The sequence below is a fragment of the Meriones unguiculatus genome, chromosome 18, assembly GCF_030254825.1.
Source record: "Meriones unguiculatus strain TT.TT164.6M chromosome 18, Bangor_MerUng_6.1, whole genome shotgun sequence".
Taxonomy (NCBI): Eukaryota; Metazoa; Chordata; class Mammalia; order Rodentia; family Muridae; genus Meriones; species Meriones unguiculatus.
In genome coordinates, this window is record NC_083365.1 from 22,381,733 (window position 1) to 22,396,772 (window position 15,040).

Below are 15,040 nucleotides of genomic sequence, written 5' to 3' on the forward strand. Positions count from 1 at the left end.
CTTTGAGAGCAGGCCTGTGCTGCGCTTGTCTTGACAGGCTCAGACAAAAAGCTTCCTGGACTGGCTTGTGTGCTGGAGGTTGGGCTGGACACTGGGTCAGCTCACGAGCTGGCTGTGTCGCACAGCTGTGGGGTTGGCAGGTTTGTGTCCATCCACAGGGCCTCACAGGTGGCTTTTACACGCATACCTTTACCCAGACCATCTCGCCCTTAGAAGCGGATCTTGTTGGTTCCTTAAATGTGTAGATTCTTAGGACCTGGGGGGTTTTACAGATGTTCAGATGAGTCTGTCCTACTCGGACTGCTACATCCATTCTGTTCTTAGTGCCAAGGAAGGATTTGACTGAGGAGGTCAGAAGAAAAAAGCAAATGAAACCTGAGTCATCCCTTCAGGAGATCTTTAGTACACTATGAATCATCTGGGGATCTCTTCCTCCTCTTGTTTGTTTGTTTCATTTTTGGTTTTTGTTTTTTGTTTTTTGTTTTTTTTTTCTGAAACAAGGCTTCAGGTAGATCAAGCCCGCCTCAAACTCACTATATAGAGGAGGCTGGCCTTGAACTCCTGACCTTCCTGCCTCCAGCTCCAAGTGCACCACCATTCCAGGCTACCCTGGAATCTTCAAAAGTAGATTCTGCTTCAGGAAAGCGGTCTAAATCTCAATTTCCAACAGGTCCCCAAATGTTGGTTGTGTGTGACCACACCTGGCTTTGTTTTCCATTTTAAACTGTTTCCTCCTTTACAGCTCTCTGTGTATCCTACCTACACCATGCACTGTTGAGTATCTGTGGCTTTGCCCAGATGCAGCCCGTCTGATGACTGTCACTTAGGGGTCACCCCTGTATTCCTGCCGTGGTGAAGCTTGTTACTGTGACCACCAAATTCGTTGCGGTCAGCGCTCTCAGCCGATGCTTGATTCTTCCTCATGGGCATGAGGAAATCTGGCTTTTCACCCGTGCTTCTCCGGGACAGCTCAAGGGTGATGCAACCCTGCAGTGCCAGTTGCAGTGTGGCCCATTGCTGGCTTCCCAGTTCAGCCAACTTCATGAGCACATTCACTCCATTTACGGGGGGGGGGGGGGGAAGCTGGGCCTCTGGTTGTGCCCAGGTCCCTGCTGTGAGGAAGCCATGGATGCTAAGGAAGCTGTCTGCGTGGAAAGGATCTTAAGAGATGGAGTGGTAGGGATTTGGACTGTTTCATTTATCCCTTATGGGAATAAATGGCCTAGCCGTTGCCACAAAGACTGTATCAGACAGCAGCCCAAGCGGCTGTACCCAGAACTGTCAGCAGAGAGGAATGGAGAAAGGAGATGTGGTAGAGGCCTGTCTCGTTCCTGTGTCTCCTTCCTTCCTTGCTTTAGCTGGCTTCTGTTCTTCAACCTGGCACCACCCACTTACTTCCCTTTCCCCTCCCCAGTGGCCAGTTTGGTATATTCCAAATATAGCAGCTTCTGGCTGCTAGATTTGGGAGGTTGTGAATGGTAATAGTTGAGTTTGGTTTGTTTTCTGTTTTGAGATAAGATCTTCCAACGTAGCCCAGGCTACCTCCAAACTCATGGTCCTCAAGTACGCAGGGACTCTGAGCCTGTGCTATATAACACTGCTAAGGAGTTTCTTGTCAAACTGAAAACAGGGCAGGTTAACAAAAGAAAGAAGCAGTCTGATGCCGCGTTCAGAGAGCAGGGCAAACCGGAAGGTTTTGAGTAGGTGGTAAGGCCTCGAGGGATGTAATAATTATAGGTTCAAGTTCCTTAAGGCTGGAAGGAGGCAGTGAAGGGAGTACACGAAAGTGATGGAGTCCTGTAGTTTAAACAGTGTACGGGTGTGGTAGAGTCAGGGAGAAGATACACCACACCCGAAGATTAACCATGGTCGACAATCATAAATGGACTGAGCAGGTCACATTTATATATTTCTTTGTATGACAATAACAAAAAAGGTCATGATACGCAGAGGAGCAAGGAAGAGTACTTGGGGGAATTGGAGGAAGAGGGCTTGTATTTGGTTCCCAGCACTCACACAGCAGCTCGCAACACCTGTACTTAGAGTTCCAGGCTTCTTACTCCCTCTTCTGACTTCCAAAGCCACCAAGCATGCGTGTTCTGCACAGGCAAAACGTGTATACATGAAAATGGTTTGAATAACAGATCAAAAAGAAAGAACGTTACCAGCTATTATAGTGTTACCCTGGGTTCAGTGAGAGTAATGGCTGTAGGAGCCCTCTTCGGCTCCCAGGCCTCCTCAGTTGTCAGTAGTTGTCAGGGCCAGCAAGTTCACCAAGCCTCAGTCCGGAGATTGGGACCTGGCAAGAACAAGCGTTCACAAGGGGGAACTGGCATCTCCATGTCACCACATAGGAGGCAGGGTTGAGGGGGTGGCTGTGAGATGGGGGGGCTCTTACCCTGCGTCCCATTTCATCCATATTTAAAGCAGGCCCTTCATGGGCTAGACTTGAGGGTGGAGGACATCACTCCTCTCTCTACTCGAGTTATCTGCATGTTTGCCACCAGTATTAGATATTTAGCCCAATCTCATGGAGACTCAAGGCTTAAGGTTGTTAAAGACTTAAGCCCTGTTATTAAAGACTTAAACCTGTTTTTGGTTGGTTGGTTGGTTGGTTCGTTGATTGGCTGGTCGGTTTTGGAGACAGGATTTCTCTGTGTAACTCTGGCCATCCTGGACTCACTTGTAGACCAGGCTGGCCTCAAACTCACAGAGATCTGTCTGCCTCTGCCTCCAGGAGCACTGGTATTACGTGTGTGCTCCCACACTCGGCTCTCAGGGCTGGTTTTCTAACACTGATACCTGCACTCTTCCCCGCCAAGGATTAGTAGTCTGCTTAATCATGGTTTCAGATTCTCATCAGCTCCCTGTGTAATCTCTCTTATGTTATCATAACTGACCACAGAGGACAGCTTTTCCCATCTAGCCAGGGGACATGCAGTCATAACCTGTTGTTGGAGATCCTCTGGATTGAGTTGGTAATTCCAGTTGTGGTCATGCAGAGAACTTCCACGGCGTGGACTCGCCGATGATCCCCGTTCTGAGCGTGAAGAGTGTTGGCACAGATGTCCTATCCCCAAGAGAAAAATTTGGAGGTCAAAGTGACATAAATGAATGTCATGTGAGGTCAGGTCAAAGGACTAAGATACTGAAATTCTACTCATGGGAGTTGGGGTTAAATACAAAGGATTCCAAAACTCGAGGGCATGTGGGCAGCAGGCGTGGGCAGTCAGGGCCAGCAGCCTCTTGGAGAGGAAGGATGGAGTGGGACTGAGAGGAGCAGCTGAAGGACTGGTGGGCATGTGAAGGGAGAAACGGGAAAGGCTCAGCTCTGGCAGAAAGGTGGCTGAGAGGTTGGGGCCGGCTTGCTGGAGGCGTGGGGAGGACAGCAGCAAATGGAAGAGGGCTGATGGGAGGAGGTGGTAACTAAGGAGGGGTCTCATCTGAAGAAAAGGGCAGATGGGAGCTTACAGGCTTGCGACAGGTGGAAGGCTAATTTTCCATTTTTGGCCCACGATTGACCATTGCTAGGGTTAGCCGAGGAAATAAGGTGCCTGGTTGGTAGGAGGATCAGGTGACTTGAACCTGGGTTCAAGTCACTGGGTTCAAGGAGGGTAAGAACCTAGGATCCAAACTACTTCAGTTTCAGGAACAGTCAAGATGGAGGAGCTTCATGGCGATGGCACACGCTTTAATCCCGACACTCAGGAGTCAGAGACAAGTTCTCTGAGCCCAAGGCCAGCCTGGTCTACAGAGCAAGCACCCAGGACAGCCAGGGCTACACAGAGAAACCCTGTCTCAAAAAACCAAAAACAAAAACCGACCAAACAAAACCCATCCATACACATAAAATAAATCTTAAAAAATAAAAGAACTGGGGAGATGGTTGCAGAGGACCCAGGTTCACTTTCTAGCGCGTGCGTGGTGCCTCACAGAGGTTGTGACACCCTCTTCCGGCCTCCATAGGCGCTGCATGATGGGTGTACGGACAAACCTGCGCAGCACGCCATACACACAAGATAAAAATGCTAAAATAAAAATACTTTAAAAACACAAAATGACATCTCAAAATTAATAAATCCTCTCCATAAACAAACGTGCGGCAAGGGGAGGTGAACCGCTCTGCTCTCCCACCAGCTGAAGAGCTAGAGTTCCTGCCCTTTAATCTTCTGACTCTGTCCAAGATGAAACTATCCACATGGACTCAGCCTGCCCCTGCTGTTTAGATGGGACCTGAACTGGCTATTCGCTCCTTGGGGACAACAGGGTTCTGGGGTCAGGACAAGGCCCCGGGCCCCACCCAGAAGGATAAACAGTGTGGTCCCTGGTCCGTGTGGCCTTTAGAAGCTGACTGTGTGGTCCAAGAAGATATATTTAGCCGCATCAGATGCTGCTGGCTCTGTCGTGACCCACGACTGTGCTGTTGATAAACAAACCAGAAGCCTTTGGCCGAAGGCACCCTTCGCATGGGCTTGAGAGTGAGGAGTGGAGGGAGGCCAGGGCCTGGGAAGCCCGGAGCGCCTCCGGTCCTGTTCCCTGCCACCTCCCTCTCCGCCCTTCTCCCACCACACGGGTCAAAGCTTCTTGCCCTGCCAAGTGACCTGGTTCGTTCATTCACGTAGCCATTTGTCCCGTTCAGCTCTTAGCCGTTTGTTCAGCCTGGCCTTGGCGAGCCTGAGATAAGCCAGGCTCTGAGCCACCGTGGGTGCAGCAACAAATAAGGAAACAGCTCCAGCCCTCGTAGGGTGTCGTTCTAGTGAGGTGAGCCACGGGGCTCGCTGGCATCAAGGTCAGCAGCATCCGTCTGTCTGCACAGCCGTTTGAAGGGTATGGGGTACCTTCTCCTGAGGGGACCCACTCAGCCCGGGAACCTCGAGCAGCTGTGATTAACAATCTTTGGCTGCTGAGGACATGGCAGCCCAGAATAACCTAGCCAAAGACTCAGAGCTGGTTTGGGTTTTTGTTTCTTTGTTGTTTTGTTTTGTTTTGTTTTTTCATTTTGTTTGCCTTTTTGAGACATTGTTTCATTAGAGGCCTGGCTGTTCTAGAACTTACTATGTAGCCCGGACTGGCCTTGAATGTGTGGCAATATTCCTGCCTCTGCCTCCTGACTGCTGGAATAGCAGGTGTGTGCTGCACACAGCCGCTAAATGAAGCTCTGGCTGTTTTCTCATGGGTGCTTATTGGTTGGTTGGTTTTGGAAAATAGTTTCACTTTGTAGCCCAGGCTAGCCTCAAACTCATTCTCCTCCATCCTTAGTCTCTCAAGTGCAGGGGTCACATGTAAGAGGTACCCCTCTTCCTCCTTCTCCCCCCTTTCCTCATTCTTCTGAGACAGGGGTCTAAGTTGCTCAGGCTGCCTCACACTCCTACCTCAGCCTCCTTAGGAGGGGGAACCAAAAGTACAGTTCACTGAACCCACTAGCTCTTGTCTACCCTGGGGGAGGGGAGGGGGGCCACTGAGACTTTAAAGGAACTAGTTTTGGTCCAGCTTTTCAGTTTACATTTAAGACACCCAGAGAAGAAAGGTGCCTGGTCAAAGACACAGTTTAGCTAGGGAGTGTTGGCACTCACCTCTAATCCCATCACTAAAGGAGGAAGAGGCAGGTGGATTTCTGAGTTCGAGGCCAGCCTGGTCTACACAGAGACAGCCAAGGCTACACAGAGAAACCCTGCCTTGAAAAAACAAAAACAAACCAACCAACCACCAAGCTCAATTTGTGTTGCCTGTCTTCTCTGGCCCACACAAAGAAACCGGGTCTCAACAAAACAACCACAACAAAACCCAGACAGCTTAAAGCAGGAACCTCTAGACTCTAGGCCATGTGAGCAGTGAGGCCCAGGCACGCTCAGGGTGGGAATGCGCCTATGTAAACCTGCCTCTTCCCCTCCTCCTCGAAACTGCCCAGCCTACCTCTGCTACGTACCTGAGTGGCAGCCTAGGAGGCCCCTTCCGCCCCACCCTACCCTAAATACTGACTGACTCTTGCTGGGGAGGTGGCCTTTCATTCGCCAGTGTGGTAAGACATGAGCCCCTACTGTGTGCAGGCTCTAGGACATATCAAGACAGAGGTGCCTCCCTCATCCAGGGGTCACAGTTGGCTGAGGAGTCAACAAGAACAGGGGGGAGTCAGGGGCTCAGGCGTAGCTCAGTGGTTGACGATTTTCCTGACAGGCTCAAGGTCCTGAATTCCTTTCACGGTACCAAATGCATCGGAACCAAAAAGACAGGGCGTGAGCAATGCACAAAGAGAGTGGACACGTGTCAGTCTCGTCAGAGCCGAGGCTAGACTCCGATGGTAGGGGGCAGTTGAGATGCAAGGACGACATCCCGGGGCAGGTGATGTCTAAATGACAAATCACGGCCCCGCACAGGAAAAGACATTCAGGGTGAGAAGACAGCGGTGCCAGACCTAGAGTGGAAGGGAAGCCCGCTCCGCTGGTGTTCACGCCCCCTACACTCAGAGTGACCTGGTCTCTGTTCCTCACTCCACCCAGTGTCCATCCCAGCCAGTGCCTGTCCTCTCAGGCCTGGGGGCATGGCTGGTGCTGCCCGTAGGCCCCGAAAGTGACAAAAACCATAGGCCGGACACAGTACCGACCTGAGTCCTGTAGGCTGTACTGGACAGGAAAAGAGAAACATGGGCTGCCGGGAGGGGCAGCATGGTCCCGCAGTCAAAGTAATCATTACTACAAGGACAAAAGACCCGTCTGGGCATGTTAGGAGACGTACTCACGCAGCCTGCTCAGCACCCCAGCTCTTGGGACTGGTGAGTGCATGTGAGGGGGCGCACTAAAGGAACCGCCGAGGTGGCCGCTCCACGATTTGGGAGAAGGTTTTTATTGTGGATAAGAGAGAGAGAGAAAACATCCAGCGGCATCTGGCAGAGTCCAGAGGAAAGAGAAAAAGAAGCAGACTGGCTATGACCAGGGCTTAGGGAAACAGGGGGAGGGTGGGCTGGCAGAGGACGGCAGGCCAGGGAGGAAACTGCCCTTACAAAGGGATGGGCTTGTCTAGGACAGCTGAGGACCAGCATGATGGAGAGGGGGAGGGGCGAGAAGGGCCAGGAGGCTAGGTGGCCTCTTGGAGATGGTAACCGGTCCCTGCAAGTAGGAACTGAGGGGGCCTGAAGACTAGTAAGGACTTGGGTATGCGAACACGGGTATGTATCAGTGGAGAGCCACGTGTCCCTTCTGCCAGGAGAAAGGGGGGGAAGTCCCTGTCTCACATGTTCCTGAGGAATGCTGGCTCTTATCTAACCGCCAGAAATCCTCTTATAGTCTAGCTTGAGCTGAACCAATTTTGGACCTAGTCAATGAGCCCGGGGTGTTACCCTTTGGACGTGATGGTAAGGTGTGGTCCTCTTTACCTAGGTCATGACCTCACACAGACTGAAGGAGAGGTGTAAGGTATTGCCCTGCCTGGCTGCTCTGCCCTTGCCCCTGTAGCTCCCAGCCCACATTCCTTGGCTTGGCATGACATTCAGACTGAATATCACCCCGGAAAGATGGCTGAGAGCCCTTGCCTCTGGGTGGGCTTTTTGTGGGCTCTTTCCCTTCAGGGTGAGAAACGACTTTGCGTGTCCTCTGTGTGATTCAGTACTCTGCCTGGAATGAGGGTGCACAGCTCCTCCTCAGGAGTGTTCCGCTTAGCATGGCCACAACTAAGCAGCTCATGTTAACACAGCAGCTGGGCCCGAGGCAGAAGTACACACAGGTGACGGAAGCGTCACAGAGGCGGGCACCAGCCTGCCTGGCACAGCAGCAGCAGGACACCAGGCTGGGTGCTGAAGGGTGCAGAGGTGGGTGAAGGTGTTGGTCAGAAGGACACCTGGGTTGGGAAGAGCCGGAGGGTCAGAGATAGCGAGGCGTGTAGAACCCTGCTGCTAAGCTCTAAGTCTGGCGTTTCCGGATAGCCTCTGAGCTTGCTCTACGATGACGGACTCCCTTTCTCAGCAGGTTTCCCTCCTCAACTGATCCGGGGAGCCCCAGTCCCCCTAAGGATCATCACACAGCCCTCAGGGAATATTACAGGCCGGTCCCTTCCCTGATAAGAAACCTACTCAGCAAGCACCTGGGGATTCCTGGAGATGCCCACCCTACGCTAATAAAATGTCTTGGTGTGTTGGCTTCCCACCAGTGACCTTTACCTATACCTGGAGATTCTCCCCGACTCATAGGATCAGCAAGTACACTTCCCCCTCTCCTGATAGGGCTGTTTTGTTCCATGTAAATCAACTATCCCTGGCACTCCTAGCCCCATCAAATGAAACACATTCAAACTCAAAACTCCTCCCACTGCCCAAGGGTTACAAGTTCCTGATTCACAAAATAAAGTCTCTCTCACTCCACTCCCTCACCATGCCTTCCTGGGGAAGGATCGCTGCTGAGCTTGGCTACCAATCAGGCAGCTGCCTGCCTGGCAGTCTTGAGCTTCCACCGCTGGACTGCCAGTCAGTCAGCCACGTGCTGCTGGTGCCATGGGCTTTTGCCTGAACCCCTGACCAACATTGGCCTAACCAAAGGGCTGGAACACTGCAGAATCATCATGAGCATTTGGAGCCCTGGAGTTTCCACTGACCTCTGGTACCAGCAATCTCCTTTTTAAAAGAACTAACTGTCACGCCCAATGGAAAACTCATCTCCATCTCCCCCAGGGAGACCGGGAGCCTCGCCTAGCACACAGGCCTTGCTGTGATTGAGCTGTAGCTGCTCCTGAGAGAAGCAGAACCTTTGATCCTGGGGCTTCCCCTGTTCCCATCTGGAAGCAAACAGTGCCAGAACTGGCCTGGCCTGCAGGAGAGACACAAACGTCCATTTCCAGCCTGGCAGCCCCGGGGTAGAAATGCTGTATGACAGCCAGGCTAACTCAGGATGCGGAATGACAGGGAGGTGGCACCAGGAAGCTTGGATTGTGGGGTGAGGGGAATGCAGGGGCCAAAAGAAGATGAGGCCACAAGGGGAGCAGCTCCCAGGGACTTGTCCTGAGAGCCAGGAGAAGCTCTTGAAGGCTGATGGTGTGAGTGGTAGACTACAGGGAGAATAATGCAGAATATAAGTGCACTGAACTTAGACTGCCGGATACAAAAGAAACTCGGGACAAATGCCTATCTGGGGTGCTTATTGGCCTACCAAAGCATGCTGGCCTCCAGGCTCACTTAGTTCCTTCTCACCCTCCCCCCTACTCTACAGTTCTCCAGCTTATGGGCTTCCCCTCCCCCAACTTCTCATTCCCACATAGATAACTCTGCCACTTTGGCCATGCACTTTCTTGGCTCTTTTACTGGCCATGCTTAGTCTACTGCCTTCTCCCTCCACTCTGGATTCTTCCTATCTCTCTCCCTCACATCTACAATGAAAACCCTCTGCTCAACAATATCTGGAGCAGTCACATCCTCAGCTTATACAAGAGCTGTGAAGTTCAAAGTTCTCGGCGGCAGTCTGGGTTAAAGGGGGAGGAACGTGTGGATAGCAAGGGTAGGGCAGATACAGAGATCACGGAAGATATGCTGTGTTTTTTACTGTGTAGGACTGGAGATCTGTACCATAATTCACGCTGGAGGCAAGTGAGCAGTGAGGTCTGGGGCAGCGGAGCAGGAGTCTCCCTTAGGCTAAAAGCTCACTGGGCCAGAGAAGAGCCCTAGGTGAGCTGCAGCCAGAGCAAAGCCAAGAATGAAGATTAAAGCACCAGGCAGAGCAGCAGGGACAGGGAAAGTGAGAGTCAGCAGTGTGCAGTGCAGACCAGAGAAGATGTCTGAAGAGGGAGGCTCAGGTAAAGATGGTGTCACTAGGAAGGGCTGGTTGTTACAGGGAGCCCATCAGAGATGAACCCTCAGACACAGCTGATAGCATTCTAGCTAGCTAACCAAAAGTAGTATACCTCAGGTGTTGAGCAAAAACTAAGTTATGATATGTCACTCAGCAGCTGGAGGTTTTCACACAAGCAAGCAGTTTAACAGAAGCCAAGATAAGCAGTTAGCTGGAGGAGGTGCCTTCAGCACAAGCAGGTTTCCCTGAAGCTAAATTAGCTGGAACATCTTGAGCTCAGGTTCCTAGACTAGAGTTTTGGTAATTTTTTGTGGGATTCTCCATCAAGATTAAATTCTAGTTAAACCTGATATGACCTCAACAAGAATACAAGATGGAGGAACCTCTGCACTGTTTAAAACTGCAGGGTGTGTTGCCCTCCTTATAACCCTGAAGCAGGGTTATAAGGGGTGAGGGCAAATTCTGTATGGTCTACAAGAGGAAGGAAAAAGGAGAATAGCCTTCCCAGGCCCCGCTCCAGACTCGGGGTCATGAGGTGGGCCTCTGCCCCTCAGCTGAGGGGTGAAGGTCCTATGACTATGGCAAAGAGGGCAAAGGATAACCTTGGCATGCTGGCTTTGGCCAATCTCCTTTGATAATGTCTGAATCTGCTAATAAAGCTACCCTGTTTGGGTCCAGTTGTCTCTGGCCACCATGTTATTAACTGTTGATTCTTTTGAGGACAAAGTAATACTTACTGCAGGATAACAGAGTGCCCTGCTCTGGTCATGCCTGGGGTGTTGGGGGAAGTGCAGGGTGATACGCATCAGCTTGGAGCTCATGAATGCCGTGGCCTCAGACACCCTGACTCTGAGCAACAAGATATCCAAGATGAAGAATGGTTCATTTTGTGACCAACTCTCCTAGAAGGACTTCCACCGCCCATGCTGCTGCCAGAGGCCGTGTTGGTGTCCGTGGTCCATGCTGTTGCTGTTTCTGTCTTGGCCATGTTGATGTCCATCGTGTCTGTGCTGCAATTGGAAGCCAGTCTGAGCCCCCGCCAGAGACCACGCTGATGTTTGTGAGCTGTGCAGCCCCAGGCTGTGTTGACAATGTCTGTCGTCCATGTGGCTGCTGGAGGCCATATTGATGTCCATGATCTGTGCTTCCTTGGGGACCAGGTTGAGGCCCATGTTCCTAGCTGCCCCTGCCTGTTATGGGCAAGGAAGCTTCTTTTGCTGTGTGTTGATCGCTGCAGACTCATAAAACTGAGAATGAAAGGCACTGAATGTTTCTGTAACAACCTCCCCTGCCCCCCCCCCACAATAAACAGTCCAGACAGGAAGCTATTGAAGAGAGCCCTTAAAAACTGTGATAAAGATGCTGAGGTGTAGCTCTTCACAGCTGATGGTCTCTGGCAGGGGCTGGGGTCTCAGTTTTCTTTAAGGGGTTGATCACTAGGAGTTTGGCTATGTGCATAGGCAACAGAAGTTGGACTTGGTGGTTTGGTTGGTTGGTTGGTTTTGGTTTTACAAGACAGGGTTTCTCTGTGTATCCCTGCTTGTCCTAGAACTAATTCTGTAGACTAGGCTGGCCTTGAACTCAGAGACCCCCTGTGTTGTTGTTATTGTTTTAATGATCTATTTATTCTTATTTTATTTGCATTGATATTTTGCTTGCATGTGTGTCTCTGTGAGGGCATCAGATTTTGGAGTTACAGGCAGTTGTGAGCTGTCATGTGGGTGCTCATGGCACATGCCTTTAATCCCAGCACTCAGGGAGGCAGAGGCAGGAAGATTGCTGTGAGTTAGAGGCCAGCCTGGTCTATAAAGTGAGTCCAAGACTCTACCACCAAGGCTAAACAGAGAAACCCTATCTCAAAAAACAAACAAAAGTAACAAAACAAAATAAAAAGGAATGTAAATTCCAATCACTTGATTTTACCAATAAGGACTCAGGCACCAGATGCTGGGTTGAAAGCCTGCTAGCTCAGAGAGGAGGGAAAGCACCTAGCTGACCTTCCTACTCAGCTGACATCCCAGAAAGAAAAAGCTGATTCTACTCTGCTCATATCCCAGAGGGAAAAAGCTCTTTCTATTCAGCCTACACCCCGACAGGAAAAAGCCCCTTCTCCAGCCTGTCTTAAATACCCTCAACTCAACGCCCTTCCTTTCTGTTTACTCCCTGTCAGCTGGTTACTTGCTCTGCCTTTTGACGTAGGGTTAACTTTATTAAATCCTGGGGTGGAGAGACGGCTCAGAGGTGAGAGATGGTTCAAAGGTTAACACTGACTGTTCTTCCAAAGGTCCTGAGTTCAATTCCCAGCAACCACGTGGTGGCTCAAGACCACCTGTGGTGAGATCTGGTGCCCTCTTCTGGTGCTGGGGCACAAACGCAGGCAGAATGCTGTATAAATAATAAATAAATAAAATTAAAAACATTTTTAAACCCTGTGCACAGAAAGCTCTTGGGTTAAAGGTGTGTGTTAGGGCTGAACCACACCGCAATGGGATAAATATCCTCCAACACCCTGCCTCGGCCTCCTAAATGCTGAGATTAAAGGTGTGTGCCACCCCTGCCCAGCTTGTTGGTTATTTTTGTTGTTGCCTGTTTGTCTTCTGGGGAGAAGGCCCAGGGTGGGAGGGCTGTGTTGGCAGGAATGGGAAGAGAGTGTGGTGGGGTGCACTGTACAAAATTCCTAAATAATTAATACAAATGTTATATTGGAGGGGGGTGGGGGAAGGTATGCACCACTACAAAAAATAAAAATAAATACATTTTTTAAAAAGGAAGAGTTTCAGGATTCCCTTTGTCTATCATGAGCTCCAGGCACTAAAGTCGGATCACCAGGCTCAGGGATCCGCAGCAGCATCAGCTAATACACCATCTCTTCAGGTTTTTCATTCTTGACTTTAACTTGACTAGTTTTAAACTTCTCCATTTCTATTTCCTTTTTAAATTTTTTTGTAGTTGTGATAAGGGTGTGTGTGTGTGTGTGTGTGTACATCTGTGGAGGTCAGAAGGCGGCTTTGTCCAGTTAGTTCTCTTCCACATTTGTGTGGGTTCTGGGGACTGAACTCGGTCCTCAGGCTTATGTGGCAAGTGCTTTTACCCACTGAGCCATATTGCTGGTCTTAAATTTCTATTGCTACTGTCTATATCCACTTTTTTGTTGTTTTTAAAGACAGGGTTTCTCTGTGGAGCCATGGCTGACCTGGAACTCACTCTGTAGAGCAGGCTGGCCTTGAACTCATAGTGATCCTCCTGCCTCTGCCTGGGATTAAAAGCTCTGGGATTAAAGGCATGTGCTACCACTGCCCAGATCTATATCATCCACTCTTGTGGTGCTCAATAAAGTTTTGTTTATAAAGGATCTGGAGACTCAGATGCTTTCTACATCCTCAGTTACTGTCTGCTTCTCTCTCCCTGCGATTTCCTGAGGCATCTACTTGGCCCCTGAGTCCAGGGCCCTACCCTGTGCTCCTCACCACTGTTCCTTCCCCATTCCTGAGGCCCCTCAGCGTGGAGGGCAGTTTCTGGGAGGAGATGGACTCTTCATTTGAGATTTCTCTTCTTTGTCTTCAGTTCTTTTTCTCTGCTTCCTCCAATCTAGCCCCGAATCCTGTTGGCCCAAGCCCTGAACTGCTCTCACAGCCACTCTTGTCCATGTCGCTGCCTTGGCTCATGCCACATTTACCTCCGGCCAGCAATCCGACCAGGCAGCCAGTGTTCTTATGCACATCCCTTTCCTGCTCGCAGTCTGCCAGGGCGCTCCGCTGACTCGGGAGGAATGCGCAGCCACAGCCTGGCACACCTCACCTCACCGCTCAGCCTCCGGCTGCCTCTGTGTGCAAGCCCATCTGACCTTGTTTCCCCCTCAGGCACACAGTGTTCCCTGAAGCAAAAGGCCCAGAGGTTTTGGAGCTCCCTCGCCTCTCAGTCAGCTGTCCCCTGACTCGAGTTCAGGGGACCTGTTTAGGCGGTCACATTTCATGCAAAATTGTCAGCATTTTTAGACTCCAAATTTCTTGAGGGGGGGTTCGTTTATACCCCCAACATACCTAAAACTATGTATGATGCATGGCTTGAAGAATGGTAGTTTAAGCGTTGCCTTGTGGGGTAGACCTGCAATTCCCATCACTCTGGAGGACTGAGACTAGGGGATTTCAAGTTCAAGGCCTGCCTGCGCTATAGAGCGAGTTCAAGACCAGCGTGGGCAACTTGCTAGGATCTTCAAAGCAAAAGGTAAAGGGGGCCTGAGAATGTGGTCCAGTGGTAGAGCACTTGTCTAGTATGCATAACGGCCATAAGGGTCTAGGTTCAAGCCCCACTACTGCCACCAAAACAGCCAAAAGAATGGTGGTTCATGTGTGCTGCCAAGGGGCCTTCTCTACCTCAGCTCACTGCCTTCTAACCCAAGAGGGCCCAGGACGTGTCTGCCAAGAGCTCCCTGACACCAATTGCCTCCTGTTGTGTTGCCCTGACCAAGTTCCCAGAAGAACCTGGCCATAGTCCACACTTTGCCCATCAGTGGCCAAGACACGAGGCCGTCAAAACACAGGCACACAACTCAGCATGGCACTCTTCCCAGGTCACTGCCTGGCCAGCTGGTCAGAGCTGACCCTGCTGAGGACACCCAGAGCCATCAGGGCACCAGCTGCAGAATCAGCAGCAGCATGCACCCCCCAGCTTGTCCCAGCCACCGTCCATAGATAGCGCCCCCTAAAGACAGCTAGAGGGTGAGGCTGAAATGCGGGAGCTGGGACCTGTCCCCAGGAACCAGAGTATGAGAAGAAACATCTAGGGACATGCAGGGGTTAAACAAAAGGAGAGGGAAAAGGACCATGGAGGGTGACCTGACAGGACAGGTCAGAACACACATCCCAGTCAGACTCTGGGAATAAGAGGAATATCAGTTCCAGAACACAGGGCCTTTCTATTGGCGTTGCCTGAGAAGTCATCACCATCAGAGAGACAGTGGCCAGCCCTAAGGATGGAGGAAAGTCTAACCGGAGTCCAAGCAAACCAACCTTGGGACAGCTGGGGAGTGTGACACACAGGCCCCCGGGCCGAGGCAAGCTTGCAGCTCATAGGCTTTTAGGTACAGCACTGGGCATTATTTGTATACACCAGGGCCCTGGAATGTGCCCCTGGAAGCAGCCAGGTCCTACCTTCACTGCCTGAGTTCTAGGAGAAGACAGAGGAGAGGACAGAGCCTTTTCCCTTCTTGGGATCCTTCCAAGATTTCTCTCTCGCTTGCCCAAGCCTCGCACAAAGACAAACCATATTTTGGC